At 43.4% G+C, this 12,473-nt stretch overlaps 1 long non-coding RNA gene across 4 annotated transcripts in view; it reads left to right on the plus strand.

Moving 5' to 3' along the window:
• Positions 1-10,873, plus strand: part of LOC134735496 (uncharacterized) — a 100,590-nt gene extending 89,717 nt beyond the window's left edge. For 3 of the 4 annotated variants that reach the window (XR_010118677.1, XR_010118678.1, XR_010118679.1), the window contains 4 exons: positions 4,729-4,843; positions 5,571-5,730; positions 8,928-9,110; positions 9,647-10,873. This is a non-coding gene — a long non-coding RNA (uncharacterized lncRNA). Of the gene's footprint in view, positions 1-4,728; positions 4,844-5,570; positions 5,731-8,387; positions 9,111-9,646 lie in introns of those variants that run through there. The other variant, XR_010118676.1, reaches the window with a different exon arrangement.
• The last annotated feature ends 1,600 nt before the right edge of the window (positions 10,874-12,473 follow it).

A 12,473-nucleotide genomic window follows, 5' to 3' on the forward strand; every position in this document is an offset into this window, starting at 1 on the left:
GTGAGACAATAGCTATTGTGAATACAAGCAGGCAGGGTTCAATGCCGCTTTCTTCCCTTCCTCAATGCAATTTGGATCCAGCCAGGGCTACCCTGCAATTTGGATCCAGCTCAGTCTAACTGGGGCAGCCCAACCTGGAAACCAAGCCTCTCTCTGTGGGGGGTGGCTCCTGTCATCATTTGGGAGGTTATTTGGACCATGCTTGGAACGTCCCATGAACGTGGGCCACTCCAAACCCACCAGAGCCTCCATGAACCAGCCTAATTGTTATTAAGACACATCTTTGATATAGATATGATTGCAAGTACTAATTTCTAAGCTGTTGTCCCTCACCCCAGGCCCACCAACCACTGTTTTGTGATGCAGTGGTTGGGGCTGCCATTCCTCCCGACCAGCTGGTGCCACATTTGGTTCTGCCACTGGGAGGCACCAGAGGGAGATGGCAAAGTTGGAGGATTTAAGAGGGCCTCTCACCTTCTAGTTTCCATCAGCTTCACCCTGGCAATAGCAGTTAGTTTCAGTCTCTAGCTTTCTCAACACGCTCAGTACCAGCCTCTTAATCATTACTCTGCTCCGTAATTTACAAAATGTTCCTACTTAAAAATGCCAGCCAGATGCAATGGCTCAGTGTGTAATCCCAACACTTTGGGAGGCAGAAGCAACAGGATTGCTTGAGGCTAGGAGTTTAAGACCAGCCTGGGCGGTATAGCGAAACCCCATCCCTGCAAAAAGTTTGAAAGTTAGCCAGGTGTGGTGGTGCACACCTCTAGTCCCAGCTGTTCAGCAGGCTGAGGTGGGAGGATCACTTGAGTCTGGGTGTATGAGGCTGCAGTGAGCTATAATTATGCCACTGCACACCAGCCTGGGCAACAGAGTGAGACCCTGCCTCAAAACAACAACAACAAAAACCACCTCTGGTGTTTGTGTGTGTGTGTGTGTGTGTGTTTGTGTGTGTGTTTTAAATCTCAGCTCTGTGTGTACAATTTCACTCACAACAAAGAAGAGAAGCATCAACAGCCGGTACAATAGGGAGCGGGGTCCCCTCCTTCCTAAAGATCCAATTTCATCCCCGGTGGTGGATAAGGCTAAGAAGATAAAAAATGACCTTTCACCTCCGGGGACAGTAATGTAAAATTAATTTGAGGCTTTGAACCTAATGAGCTGGCCCATCCTTGTGCGTACCCCATGAATAACACAGTATGTGCACAGCCAGCAGCCCAGCGATCTTTCTTCCTCAGATGGGGCTTGGGATGAGAAGGGGGATGAGAAAGAAACTCATTTTGAAAACTAATCCTCAGAGGAGAGAGGTCTGCTAGGTCTTCATAAACCCAGTATTAGAGGGAGGAAGGGGGGGAGGGGAGCAAGAGAGAGAGACACGGAAAGAGAGAGAGAATTACGTGCTTTTAATCTGCTTAGCTTTTCACTGCTGAATAGCTAAAGGGCTCAGACAGGCAAGAGTATTGTGAGGTGGTTAAGTCCATGAACTTGGAGTTAGACCCCTTGTGGTCTAGGCTTGATTTGTGACTTTTTAGCTGTGTGATCTCCAGCATGTTTTTAAACTTGTGTTTTTGGGATGTTTGGATTAGACAGTACGTGGAAAGTGCTTGTGTTTAGGTTAAGAATCTGGTTATTTTTGCATTTTTTGACGGTGATTGAGGAAGGGGGGAGCAATTCGAGGGTGATTTATCCACAGAATATGAAGTCTGAGGTTTCTGCTCTGACAAGAGGAAATGTCTAACAGCAGAAGACAAAAGTGAAACCGAGCTGATGCGAATCACTGGGAAACTAGCTGTGGCACCTCCAGAGAATGAACTGTTTCATAGCCTAGCTGACCAGCCATGAAAATGGCTGCCTGGAGAGGCAGTGATCAGTCCATCCCTGCAGGTATGCAAACGGAAGCTCTCTCCACTGTATGAAACGATGTGTTCACTTATTTCTTTTTTTTTTTTTTGAGACAAAGTCTTGCTCTGTCTCCAGGCTGAAGTGCAGTGGTGCCATCTCGGCTGGCTGCAACCTCCCCTTGCCAGGTTCAAGTGATTCTCCTGCCTCAGCCTCCTGAGCAGCTGGGATTACAGGCACATGCCACCACACCCAGCTAATTTTTTTTTTTTGTATTTTTAGTAGAGACAGGGTTTCACCATGTTGGTCAGGATGGTTTCGATCTCTTGACCTCGTGATCCACCCGCCTCGGCCTCCCAAAGTGCTGGGAGTACAGGTGTGAGCCATCGTGCCCAGCCTGTGTTCACTTATTTCTAAGGATCTTTCTCCCATTCAAATGCTGGCTATTCCACTTGCTAATTGTGTTGCCTGGGTCACTGAATTTCTTGGAGGCTGGGCTGCTTTATCTGTGGAATCAGGCCAATGGTGCTATTGGCCTCCTTCTTATGATCTCCCTCCCTTTCCCTTTTACTCCATCCCTGCCACAAACTAATGCTCATGATGTGCTGGGCACTGTGCTAGGCTTGGGAGATACTCAGAGGAAGAAGATGGTGTAAGCACTCCCCGGGAAAATACTCAAACATTTAGTTTTAGGTTTAGAAGAAGACAGACAGATGAACAGATAATTATAAAGCAATTCCATAGATGCACTGATGAGATATGCATTGAGTATTCTGGAAGCACAGGGGAGTGAATCTAACTCTTCAGGTGTAAGGCAGAGATGGGGTCAGAGAATGCTTTAGTATTGGGCATTGGTGTAATAATTGGATGGTGGGGTATCTCCGGCAGAGGAAGCCAGATGAACAAAGACCCAGGGACAAGAAGACAGCAGGGTGTGCAAGGAACTATATAAAAGGCAGCACAGCCGGGATGCAAAATGTGAGGGAAGAGTAATGGGAGATGAGACTGAAGAGGTAGACAGGGCCTAGCTAGATCACAGGGGCTGTGATCTTCCATGTTACAAATGTGAACCATGAAACATCAGGCTGATTTTAAGTAGGAGACTGGCATGCTTGGGTTTCCGTTTGGAAGGACCTCTCTGGAGACTGTATAGAGGATGAGTTAGGAGGAGGCAAGGCCAGACCACCAGCTGGCAGTGTTGAAGTCAGGAAGTCATCTAAGCTAGAATGACGATGCCACACAACATGCTTCTTACGGGGTTCTGGTGAGAATCTGATGACAGAATGCCCTGGGAAGCTTGTTGTAAAACATGAACTGCTTCCCACAAGCCAAGGGTCATTAGAATTAAGATCACTGTATAAAACATTGATTTGGGTGCCCATTATATAAACTGGGTCCACCCATCACTTACCCAAACAGTGGCAACAAAATCCATACATTTGGTCAAAACCAGTATAAATGGTTGTTGTGCTTATCAAGAACCCTTTAAAAAGTAATGAAACCACTGGGTTGAGAAATAATTGTGCAGAAGCTTCTGGAATACAAAGGACTAAATTTTGGTGCCGCTGGAAAGAATGGGGGAGAGAAGCACAATATTAAATTTTGGGCAAACTTGAAATGCACAATTAAATGCAGGCAAACTGGGAGGGCAGATGATACTCTTTGAATAAAACTTATAATAGATTTGGCACAAGAGGGTACTGGAGATGGGCCCAAATGTCTCAAATTTGCTGAACTGTTTTTGCAGACAGCTGGGAATTTACCAGCATTTTCCTTTTTTTTTTCTTTTTAACCAGAATATTTTGGATTTTATAGACATGCCCTGGAATGCCCCATCTCGGGAAGGCTAGAGGAATGTCTCAGTGCAAGTGTGGTGTCTGCTTCTAGTGATGTTTATGGCAGAGCTGAAAATTGTCTTTAAAATTAACAATGGATGTGCATAAATCTTCCTCAGTTACCTAGCAACTGATACAAGACAATGCTGAGGTTCACAGGGCTGGGCGGAGGTAAACCTGTTTTAGGAAATACCTGGGAGCATTTTAGTAATGCCTGGAGATTGCTTGGAGGGAAAGGAAAACAAATTAACATGACTAATTAAATGTTTGAATTCCTTTGTTTTTTGTTTTTGGTCCTGGGTTGGTTTTTTTTTTTGGTAAAAATTGAATCAAATAACAAAAAGCTTTCCTAAATCTATGAGGTTTCTAGCAACAACGAGGGGTTTACAAAGACTACTAATTTCTGAGGCCCCTTTCAAGGCTAAAATTGTTGGCCACATATTGGCTGTATTGCCTCATGAGTAAAATGAGAGGTTAAACTAGGGGAACTGTAGTTTCATCCACATTTCTAGGGTATATGGTGCAACACGGCTTTTAGACCAGTTTTGTTGAATCAGACACCAAAGGCATGAATCTGGAATCAAAGTGAATTTTTTTAAAAAGAAAAGATGTTGAAATAATGAAGCGAAGAGACATGGGACTTAAGGAATACATACGCACACACACACACGCCTACACACACATACATTTATTCTCCGTGTGTATGCATGTATGCATTTTTATTTATAAAAATCAGTTTATACATTAGGGTCTAGGTTACAGATTCAATGCTACATGGCCCAGCAGGTGACACAGCTACGTCCCTTGCCCAGGAACCACAGTGAGCCAGAGTATGGGGGCCTAGAGCTTCCAGATCTGTTGATTTTCAAATAGCCAGAAATCCAGAATTTGTGTAGAATCTCCTGTTGTTAAAATATTGACAACTAATTTGAAGTGTTTTTAAGAAGCACTGTGTGGGCTAAACAAAGTGAATCTGCCTTAAAGCAAAAGTTCCAAATGTCTAATTATCTTTTTACATATTATATGGTTAATTAAGACTCACTTTATTTGACAGGGTGAAGACAAGCTTGTGCAGGCCACTGGCTAAGACAGTTCATCCCATGCCTCCTACATACCAAGCACTGTGCCATGCGCTTTTCACGTCTGGCATCCTCAGAATCCTCCAAAATGTGGGTAATATGGTTTGGCTGTGTCCCAACCCAAATCTCATCTTGAATTGTGGCTCCCGTAATCCCCACATGTTGTGGGAGGGACTTGGTGGGGGATAATTGAATCATGGGGGCAGTTTCTCACATACTATTCTCATGAAAGTGAATAAGTCTCATGAGATCTGATGTTTTTATAAGGGGTTTCTACTGTGGCTTGGCTCTCATTGTCTCTTGCCAATGTCATGTACAAAGTGCCTTTGGCCTTCTGCCATGATTGTGAGGCCTCCCCAGATATGTGGAACTGTGAGTCCATTAAATCTCTTATTCTTCCCAGTCTCAGGTATCTCTTTATCAGCAGCTTGAAAATGGACTAATACAGTGGGTGTTATTTATCACAAGAGTTTGGTCTCTAGCATAAACATGAGGATGCTGAGGCTGGGATGCTAAAATTTTTGGCCACATATTAGCTGTATTGACTATGTAGCCAATATGTAATACATAGCCAAAAATTTCAGCATGCAGGGGCGTGCTGAAGATCAGGTAGCTCCTGAGTCCTAGACCCTCCATTTCAAGTCCCATCTCTCTGACTCTAACTCTCCAGCTGCCTGCTCTTAGGACTCTGACTCACCTGAAACATTTCTCTGAAGATGTGTTAGGAAGCTGTCTTAGTTTGCTAGGGCTGTCATAACTGAGTACCACAGACTGGGTGGTTTAAAAAACGGACATTTATTTTCTCCTAATTCTGCAGGCTGGAAGTCCAAGATCAAGGCTGGTTTCTTCTGAGGCCTCTCCCGCTGGCTTGCAGATGGCTGTCTTCTCCCTGTGTCTTCATATGGTCTTCCGTGTGTGTGTGTGTGTGTGTGTGTGTGTCCCCTGATCTTTTCTTATAAGGACACCAGTTATATTAGGTAAGGAGCCACCTGAATGACCTATGTTTATCTTACTTACCCCTTTAAAGATTCTATTTCCAGATACAGTCACATTCTGAAATATCAGGGATTAGGACTTGAACATATGAATTTTGGTGCGGAGGGGGGTGGCATAATTCAACCTGAAACAGAAGCCATCAAATTTTTTCCCTCATTTGTTTCCCTTGAATATTATTATTGGAAGGACAGAGAGAGATTTCCTGAGCCCAGGGAATTGGAGCACCTGAGGGGAGGTGCTTATCTCCTGACCTCCACCCCACTAGGCGACCTGGCTGGCCGCAGCTCAGCCCCAGAAGAAGTGGTATATTCGCACACTGGAGCCACAGTTAACCAGTTCCCAAACCACAGCTTCAATATTTTAAAATGCATAAAACATGAGATCACATTTAGCAATGGCACTGTTTTATTTGGCATCACTGGGTATATCCGCGTGTCTTCATCTAAAATAATACTGATGCAGATGAGAAGCATTATTTATCATGTCAAAAATTAGAAACAGCCTCAGTGTCCAACAATGGGGTTTAATAGGGTAGAATTTTATGCAGCCTTTGGAAACTGCTGTGGAAAAGTATTTGTTGTGTGAGGAAATAATCATGACAGATGAAGTGGGGGGAAAAAGCAGGTTGCAAAGAAACAGGTATAGTTGGATCCCAATTTTTTGAAAAAGGTTTATTACATGTGCATATTTATATGTATATATGTGTGTATATATGTGTTCATCTGGAAGGCTATACTCCAAAATATTTAAAATTGTTTTCTTGCAGTGATGGAATTATGTGTACTTTAAGTTTTTTTCTTCTGTTTTTCTAAGTGTGTGTCCCATATTTTCTAAAATAAACATATTACTTTTGCAATTCAGGGGAAAACCTTAAAGATAAAAATCTTGATAACCACTCGGTTTGTAGAAAGTTTCCTCTAACTTAGCCTTTTTCATAAGGAGCTGCCTCACAGCTTTCCACATAGGGCTGCATTTACAAAAATGTAATTTACTCACCATTTTCCAGATACAGCTCTCAGCCACAATTACCTGGATTCTAGAATAATTTTTGTGACTGGCCTGAGAACCTCTTCTCTATTTTTGTTTTTCCACCTGGCACTATTTTCTCATTAAAGGACTTTTAGGAGTAAATGCAGAGAAAGGGTGGAGCCCCAAAGACCTGGAAAAAAAAAGCCCTTAAAATAAATAAATCAGTGGACTAGTTTAATGTGTCTAAAATATCATCCAAGGAGACCCAAAAAGAAGCAGGATGTAACTTCACAGTGACTTTGTTCCTTCTATTTCTCTTTACTTATTTGAGAGATCCTTTAAGCACACTTCCCTTTTAACAGAATGTGCTTTGGCTAAATAATCCTGTGAGGTTATGCTTTTACAAAGGAGAGGTTCGTGGAGGATAATGCTGTCAGGCTTGGAAGCGGCAGTAGAGATCACGTTGCCCAGCTCTTGGCATCATTGGTTCCCAAAGCTCTGAATCCCCTGGAGAGTTTTGTAAAAGGTCAGCTCTCCACAACATGACAGAAATAGAAGGGGCCTGGGGCTGTGGGTTGTGAAAGCTGTGATTCTTTTGATGCTCAACCAGGTTGAGGAACCCACTTCCCTATGGCTCCTGCATTCCCTCCGCAATGTCACAATAGGTGATTACATGAACACTTGTAGAGATGGAAAATTTTCTACCTCAAGAGCTAGCCTTTTCCATTCTTGGACTGCTGTGCCTGTTGCAATTCTTTTTTTTTTCCCATATAATCTGGATTCCTCCAATTCAGGGAGCAAAAAATGGAGACATTTCGTTAGGGTAACCCAAATGAATCCCAAGGCCCCATGTAGTCCAATCTCTGCGTAGAGTCACATCTTCCAAAGCGAAAATCATTACAATGGAAACTTTACCTGCAATACCCAGAGAATGTTATAAGGGACCCAACTGATAACTCATGGTAGCATTTCTCAAAATCCTTTTCTCTTTCTTTCTTGATTTTCTGTTATACCAGAGCTTCTCATTCGCCACCCGAAACCCAAACATCTCCAAGAGCAGCCCACTTGCCCTTTCAGGCTCTCTGTCTTTGACCTCTGTGCTCTCCCAGCAATACAGTATTTAGGTTGATTTTGCCTCTCTGACTGCCTTCATCCCTCTCTCTGCCTTGCCCGTTACCCAGACTTCTCACAACAAAGAAGAGCCCACGAAATGTCTCATAAACAAAAATCTTTCCTCCTTTCTTCTGTTCTACCTGGGCCTGTTTCTTTTTGCCCAACATCCTGATTTTGCATGTTTTTAAGCCAGAAACTGGGGAAAGGAGAAGCAGATATCAAAGACAAAATTCCCTTTCTTGAAAATGACAGGAAAGGGTTAAAATTGGGCACTGTTGCACATTAATAAGCCTTGTGTCTCGGCTGGGCGCGGTGGCTCACGCCTGTAATCCCAGCACTTTGGGAGGCCGAGGTGGGTGAATCACGAGGTCAGGAGATCGAGACCACGGTGAAACCCCGTCTCTACTAAAAATACAAAAAATTAGCCGGGCGTGGTGGCGGGTGCCTGTAGTCCCAGCTACTCGGAAAGGCTGAGGCAGGAGAATTGCGTGAACCCGGGAGGCGGAGCTTGCAGTGAGCCGAGATTTTGCCACTGCACTCCAGCCCGGGCGACAGAGCGAGACTCCATCTCAAAAAAAAAAAAAAAAAAAGCCTTGTGTTCATCACAATAATGACTTCCTCATCTGCCATTGCAAGACCACAGACCCCTACATGGTTTACACATTTGCTCCTCATTCTTCTTGCCATCTCCCCACCCCTAACAGGTGTCATAGGTGTTCCCAAACAAATCCCATCAACTACCAACTCAGGTATGTATTTTTTTTCCCCATGCCCTACTCTAGTTCCCTCCCTCTGATAATGTCTATGGCTAAGTTCTTCCCTGATTACCATGTTGGGCGATATTAAACAGTACTGCTTCATGCACCAGTGACTTACAGTGAATTATGTCATCACACTTAGAATTTTAGTCTCTGCATGAGCTAAACCTGATGACTTAATTTCTCTGTGTGTCAGCTTCCTCATCTGTAAATGGGCAACCATAAAAATCTTACTCAAGGGGTCGTGAGAACTTGAGTAAAGTGCTTAGCACTGCAAAATGTTGGCTCTCTACATATACCAACATTTCCATTTTTCTTTTTACCATTCTTTTTTGAAGGGGACAGGAAGAAGAGAAAGGTGAGTCTGCTAGGAAGTGAAGAGGACCTGGTGAAGACTTAGAGCAGGAGCCAGCAAGCTATGCTAGACCAAACTGGACCTACTGCCTGCTTTTGTAAATCAAGCTTTATTGAAACACTGTCACTCTCCTTCATCTATGGCACTTTTGTACTACAATTGCAGAGTTGAGTTGTTGCGATAAAGACTGTATGATCCACAAAGCCTTAAATATTTCCTATCTGACCCTGTACAGAAAAATTTGCCAACTCCTGACTTAGAATATAAAAACAGAATCACTTTTTCATACACTTTGCCAATGATGAGATGAATGTCATATGAGGCTTTCTCTTTCAAGTGAAGTGGTTAACTGTTGTCAGAGTTTCTGCATCTGAGTCAACCCTTACCGACAGCAAGAGTTAATATCTCTGAGGCCTAATCCAAAATAAGGTTATGTTCTTTAGAAGCCTGGCCACTTCTCCTAGGAATACAAGGAATGCAGTGTGAGATAGTATTGCACTTCTGGTAAGGCCACTGGGACAGGGATGCCCAAGGGCTCATGCATGTCCGTGCTTCTCCTCTTCTTAGGCACAAAGCTAGATGATGCTTCTCAGTTCTCTTGCAGTAAAGGAGGCCACGTCTCAAGCTTGTGCCAATGAAATTTGGGGAAAATATGTCCACCACTCCTCACTGACTCTTCACCTTCTCTTTTCTTGTCTGCAGGTCAGACTCAAACAATCCAGTGGGACACTCTGAAATTTAGAGGAAGTGGTCCAATAGAATTTTCTGGAATTATGGAAATCTTCTATTTTGTGCATCCAGTGTAGCAGAATCTAGTCACAGGTGGCTTTTGAGAACTGGAAATATGGCTAATGCAACTGAGAAAGTGAATTTTTACTTTTGATTCATTTAAATGTAAATGATCACATATGACATCACTGCCATATTGGACATTGCAGTTCTGGAAGATGGCAGATGCAGCCCTTAGAAGAATCATCGGCCTGAATGTCTGGGCGGAGCATAACACTACCTTCCCACTCGCTCTTCCCCTCCTCTCACCCCCTCCCCTGCCTCACTTGCATCAGACTGTGATGTGAGCAAAAGCATGAAACAGCTCTTTTGATAGGCCTGTGAGACTTGCTGTTTATTGGACTAGCTAGGCTGCTCTGACTCATACACACCCGAATCGTGGCAACCACTTTTATGAAGAAATGACAATTCAGTCTACTACTTGTCCATGTTACATGCCCAAGGAATGTGAGGGGCCTCTGCTTGGATCTAGTTTTCAACCTAGTCTGTGGCATTGATTATCCTGTTTAAAAGACAAAAGAGGTGACTTCATGGGCACTTAACATCTTGGCCATACTGACCCCAGCTGCACGCTATGTAGGAAGTTTTAGTCCATTTAAACTGAAGTTCCAATTTTTTTTTTACAACCATTTAAAATTGTCCATGTCCCATACATGACAGAGAAAGGGTTGTCTGGTTGGATGATTTTTGGCTCACAAAAAAAGAACACAAAAGAAAAGCATACGTTTTAATACTCAAGAGACCAAATTCTCTGCTGAAGAGGAAATGAACTACATATCCAGAAGGGTCCTGCCAAGAGGCCAAACAGGCTGTACTCTCTTGGGGGAGTTCTCAGTGGTGATGAGAACTTTTTTTTTTTTTTTAAGTCATTTCCAAGGTGAGATACTGACTTGCTGCGGGAGCAGGAAAACTGGTCTTTCATTGCTAGCAGCAGAGTAAGGGTCTTGCAAGTTTCAGGCAGCAGCAGAGAAAGCATCTTGCAAGTTTCAGTCCAAAGCAAGAAGAGCTAGGATTGCACCAGCCATCTCACCTACTCTGTGCTCACCTGTTTCTGGATGAACCACGGTGACATCTGTTTTATTGTAAAGAGAACCAATTTTGGAATCAAATGGAACCTGTATTAAAATCCTGAATCCGTCACTAGCTTGGACAAGTCACTTCAATTCTCTGAACCTTGTTTTATTCCAGTTAGGAATAATAGTAAGCCAGTCCCACAGAGCTGTAGCAAGGTGAAAATGAATGGTGGTCGGTAGAAGCATTTAAAACAGGGCTTCATACAGAGCCAGTACCTGGGGAGACTGAGGTTTTGAACCACATAGTTCCATTCTGGCAAATCACAGAGGGGCTGTAGGATGGTCCTTTAAGGAGGATGTGTTATGGGTTAATTGGAACAGTGCTTCTTAAACTCCAGTGTGCATTCATATTGCTTAGGGGTTTTGTTTAAATGCAGATTCTGAGTTACGAGGATTATGCAGTCTGAATGAGCTTGCAGATAATTTCATGGCTACTGGTCTCCGACATCACCTTTGAGAAGCAAAGAATTAAAGGTCTTGTCCTGATCTGTCTCCTTCTCCTGTTATCTATGCAAAAGAGATAGACTGTCTACTTTGCATAGTGAGACGGCAGGTACAAAGGTAGGATGAGGATAATGTAGCAGGAACACAGAGAAGGAAAATCTAGGAGGATGAGTAAAGAAATCATGGGAAAAGAGACAGATTCAAGGCTGTCAATCCTGACTAGACTTTAAATTCACCTGGAGAGCTTTAAAAAAACTAGCCATTGTCTGGTCCCAGGAACACTGATTTAATTGATTAGGATGGGGCCAGACATGACATATTAAAGAAAATAACTCCCCAGATTATTCTAGTGTGTAGCCAGGGTTAAGAACCGCTGGGCTAGAAAAATGAGACAACTTTCCCAGATGGAAAGAATCAGGAAGGGGCCTTATCAAGATATTATGTCAGGTTTGGTTTTCAGGGGGCTGATAGGAAAGAAAAAGAAATGCTTCATGGAAATTGCAGGTAAGACAGGCCAGTTGGTTGAAACCTTGAAAAATCAGACCATTTGATCAAATTGTCCCCAAAACATGAAAACTCTGCCTCAACCAAAATAATCACTTACCTCTGGGCTTTTAAAGCAACCTGTTTGTCTGTTGGGAAGCTAGGGTAAATGTGAGAAGTGGAATCCATGCCATTTTTTGGAACTGGAGACTTTTTAATAATTTCATTAACATTGTCAGTTTGGTTGTCCTCTGTGATCAGAAGCTGTCGAATGATGTTCATTTGAGTACAGAAGCCAGCCTTTTCCGTAGCATTAACCAGGCCTCAGTCCAGTGGATCTCTACAGGGTGCCACGAGCCCAGCACAAGTGCTCCAACACATTCTGACCAATGAGCATAATTAATTTGTTGTAATTGACTTTACACTCTTGAAGCCCAGGTGTAGACCTCCTTCTTGTTACCAGACGCCAGCTCAGACATGGCCCTTTGCCAGCCTCAACACAAAGCTCAGCTCTCTTCCAGGATTCCCTAAGATCTAGGCACGTCAAGCATCTGAAAATAATATGGTTTTACAGAAGATTCCTTACATCCTGCAGTGGGGCCAGCTCAGGCACTGAACAACATTTTGTTTGAGCAGTCCCCATTGGACACATCTCTCCCCCAAATCCCTATCTGCACAGCCAATAAGGTGATTCTCCTCTGTCACCCTCCTTAGCCCTCGCCCGTTTTTTATTCCTTTAC

The sequence above is a fragment of the Symphalangus syndactylus genome, chromosome 21 (assembly GCF_028878055.3).
Source record: "Symphalangus syndactylus isolate Jambi chromosome 21, NHGRI_mSymSyn1-v2.1_pri, whole genome shotgun sequence".
Taxonomy (NCBI): Eukaryota; Metazoa; Chordata; class Mammalia; order Primates; family Hylobatidae; genus Symphalangus; species Symphalangus syndactylus.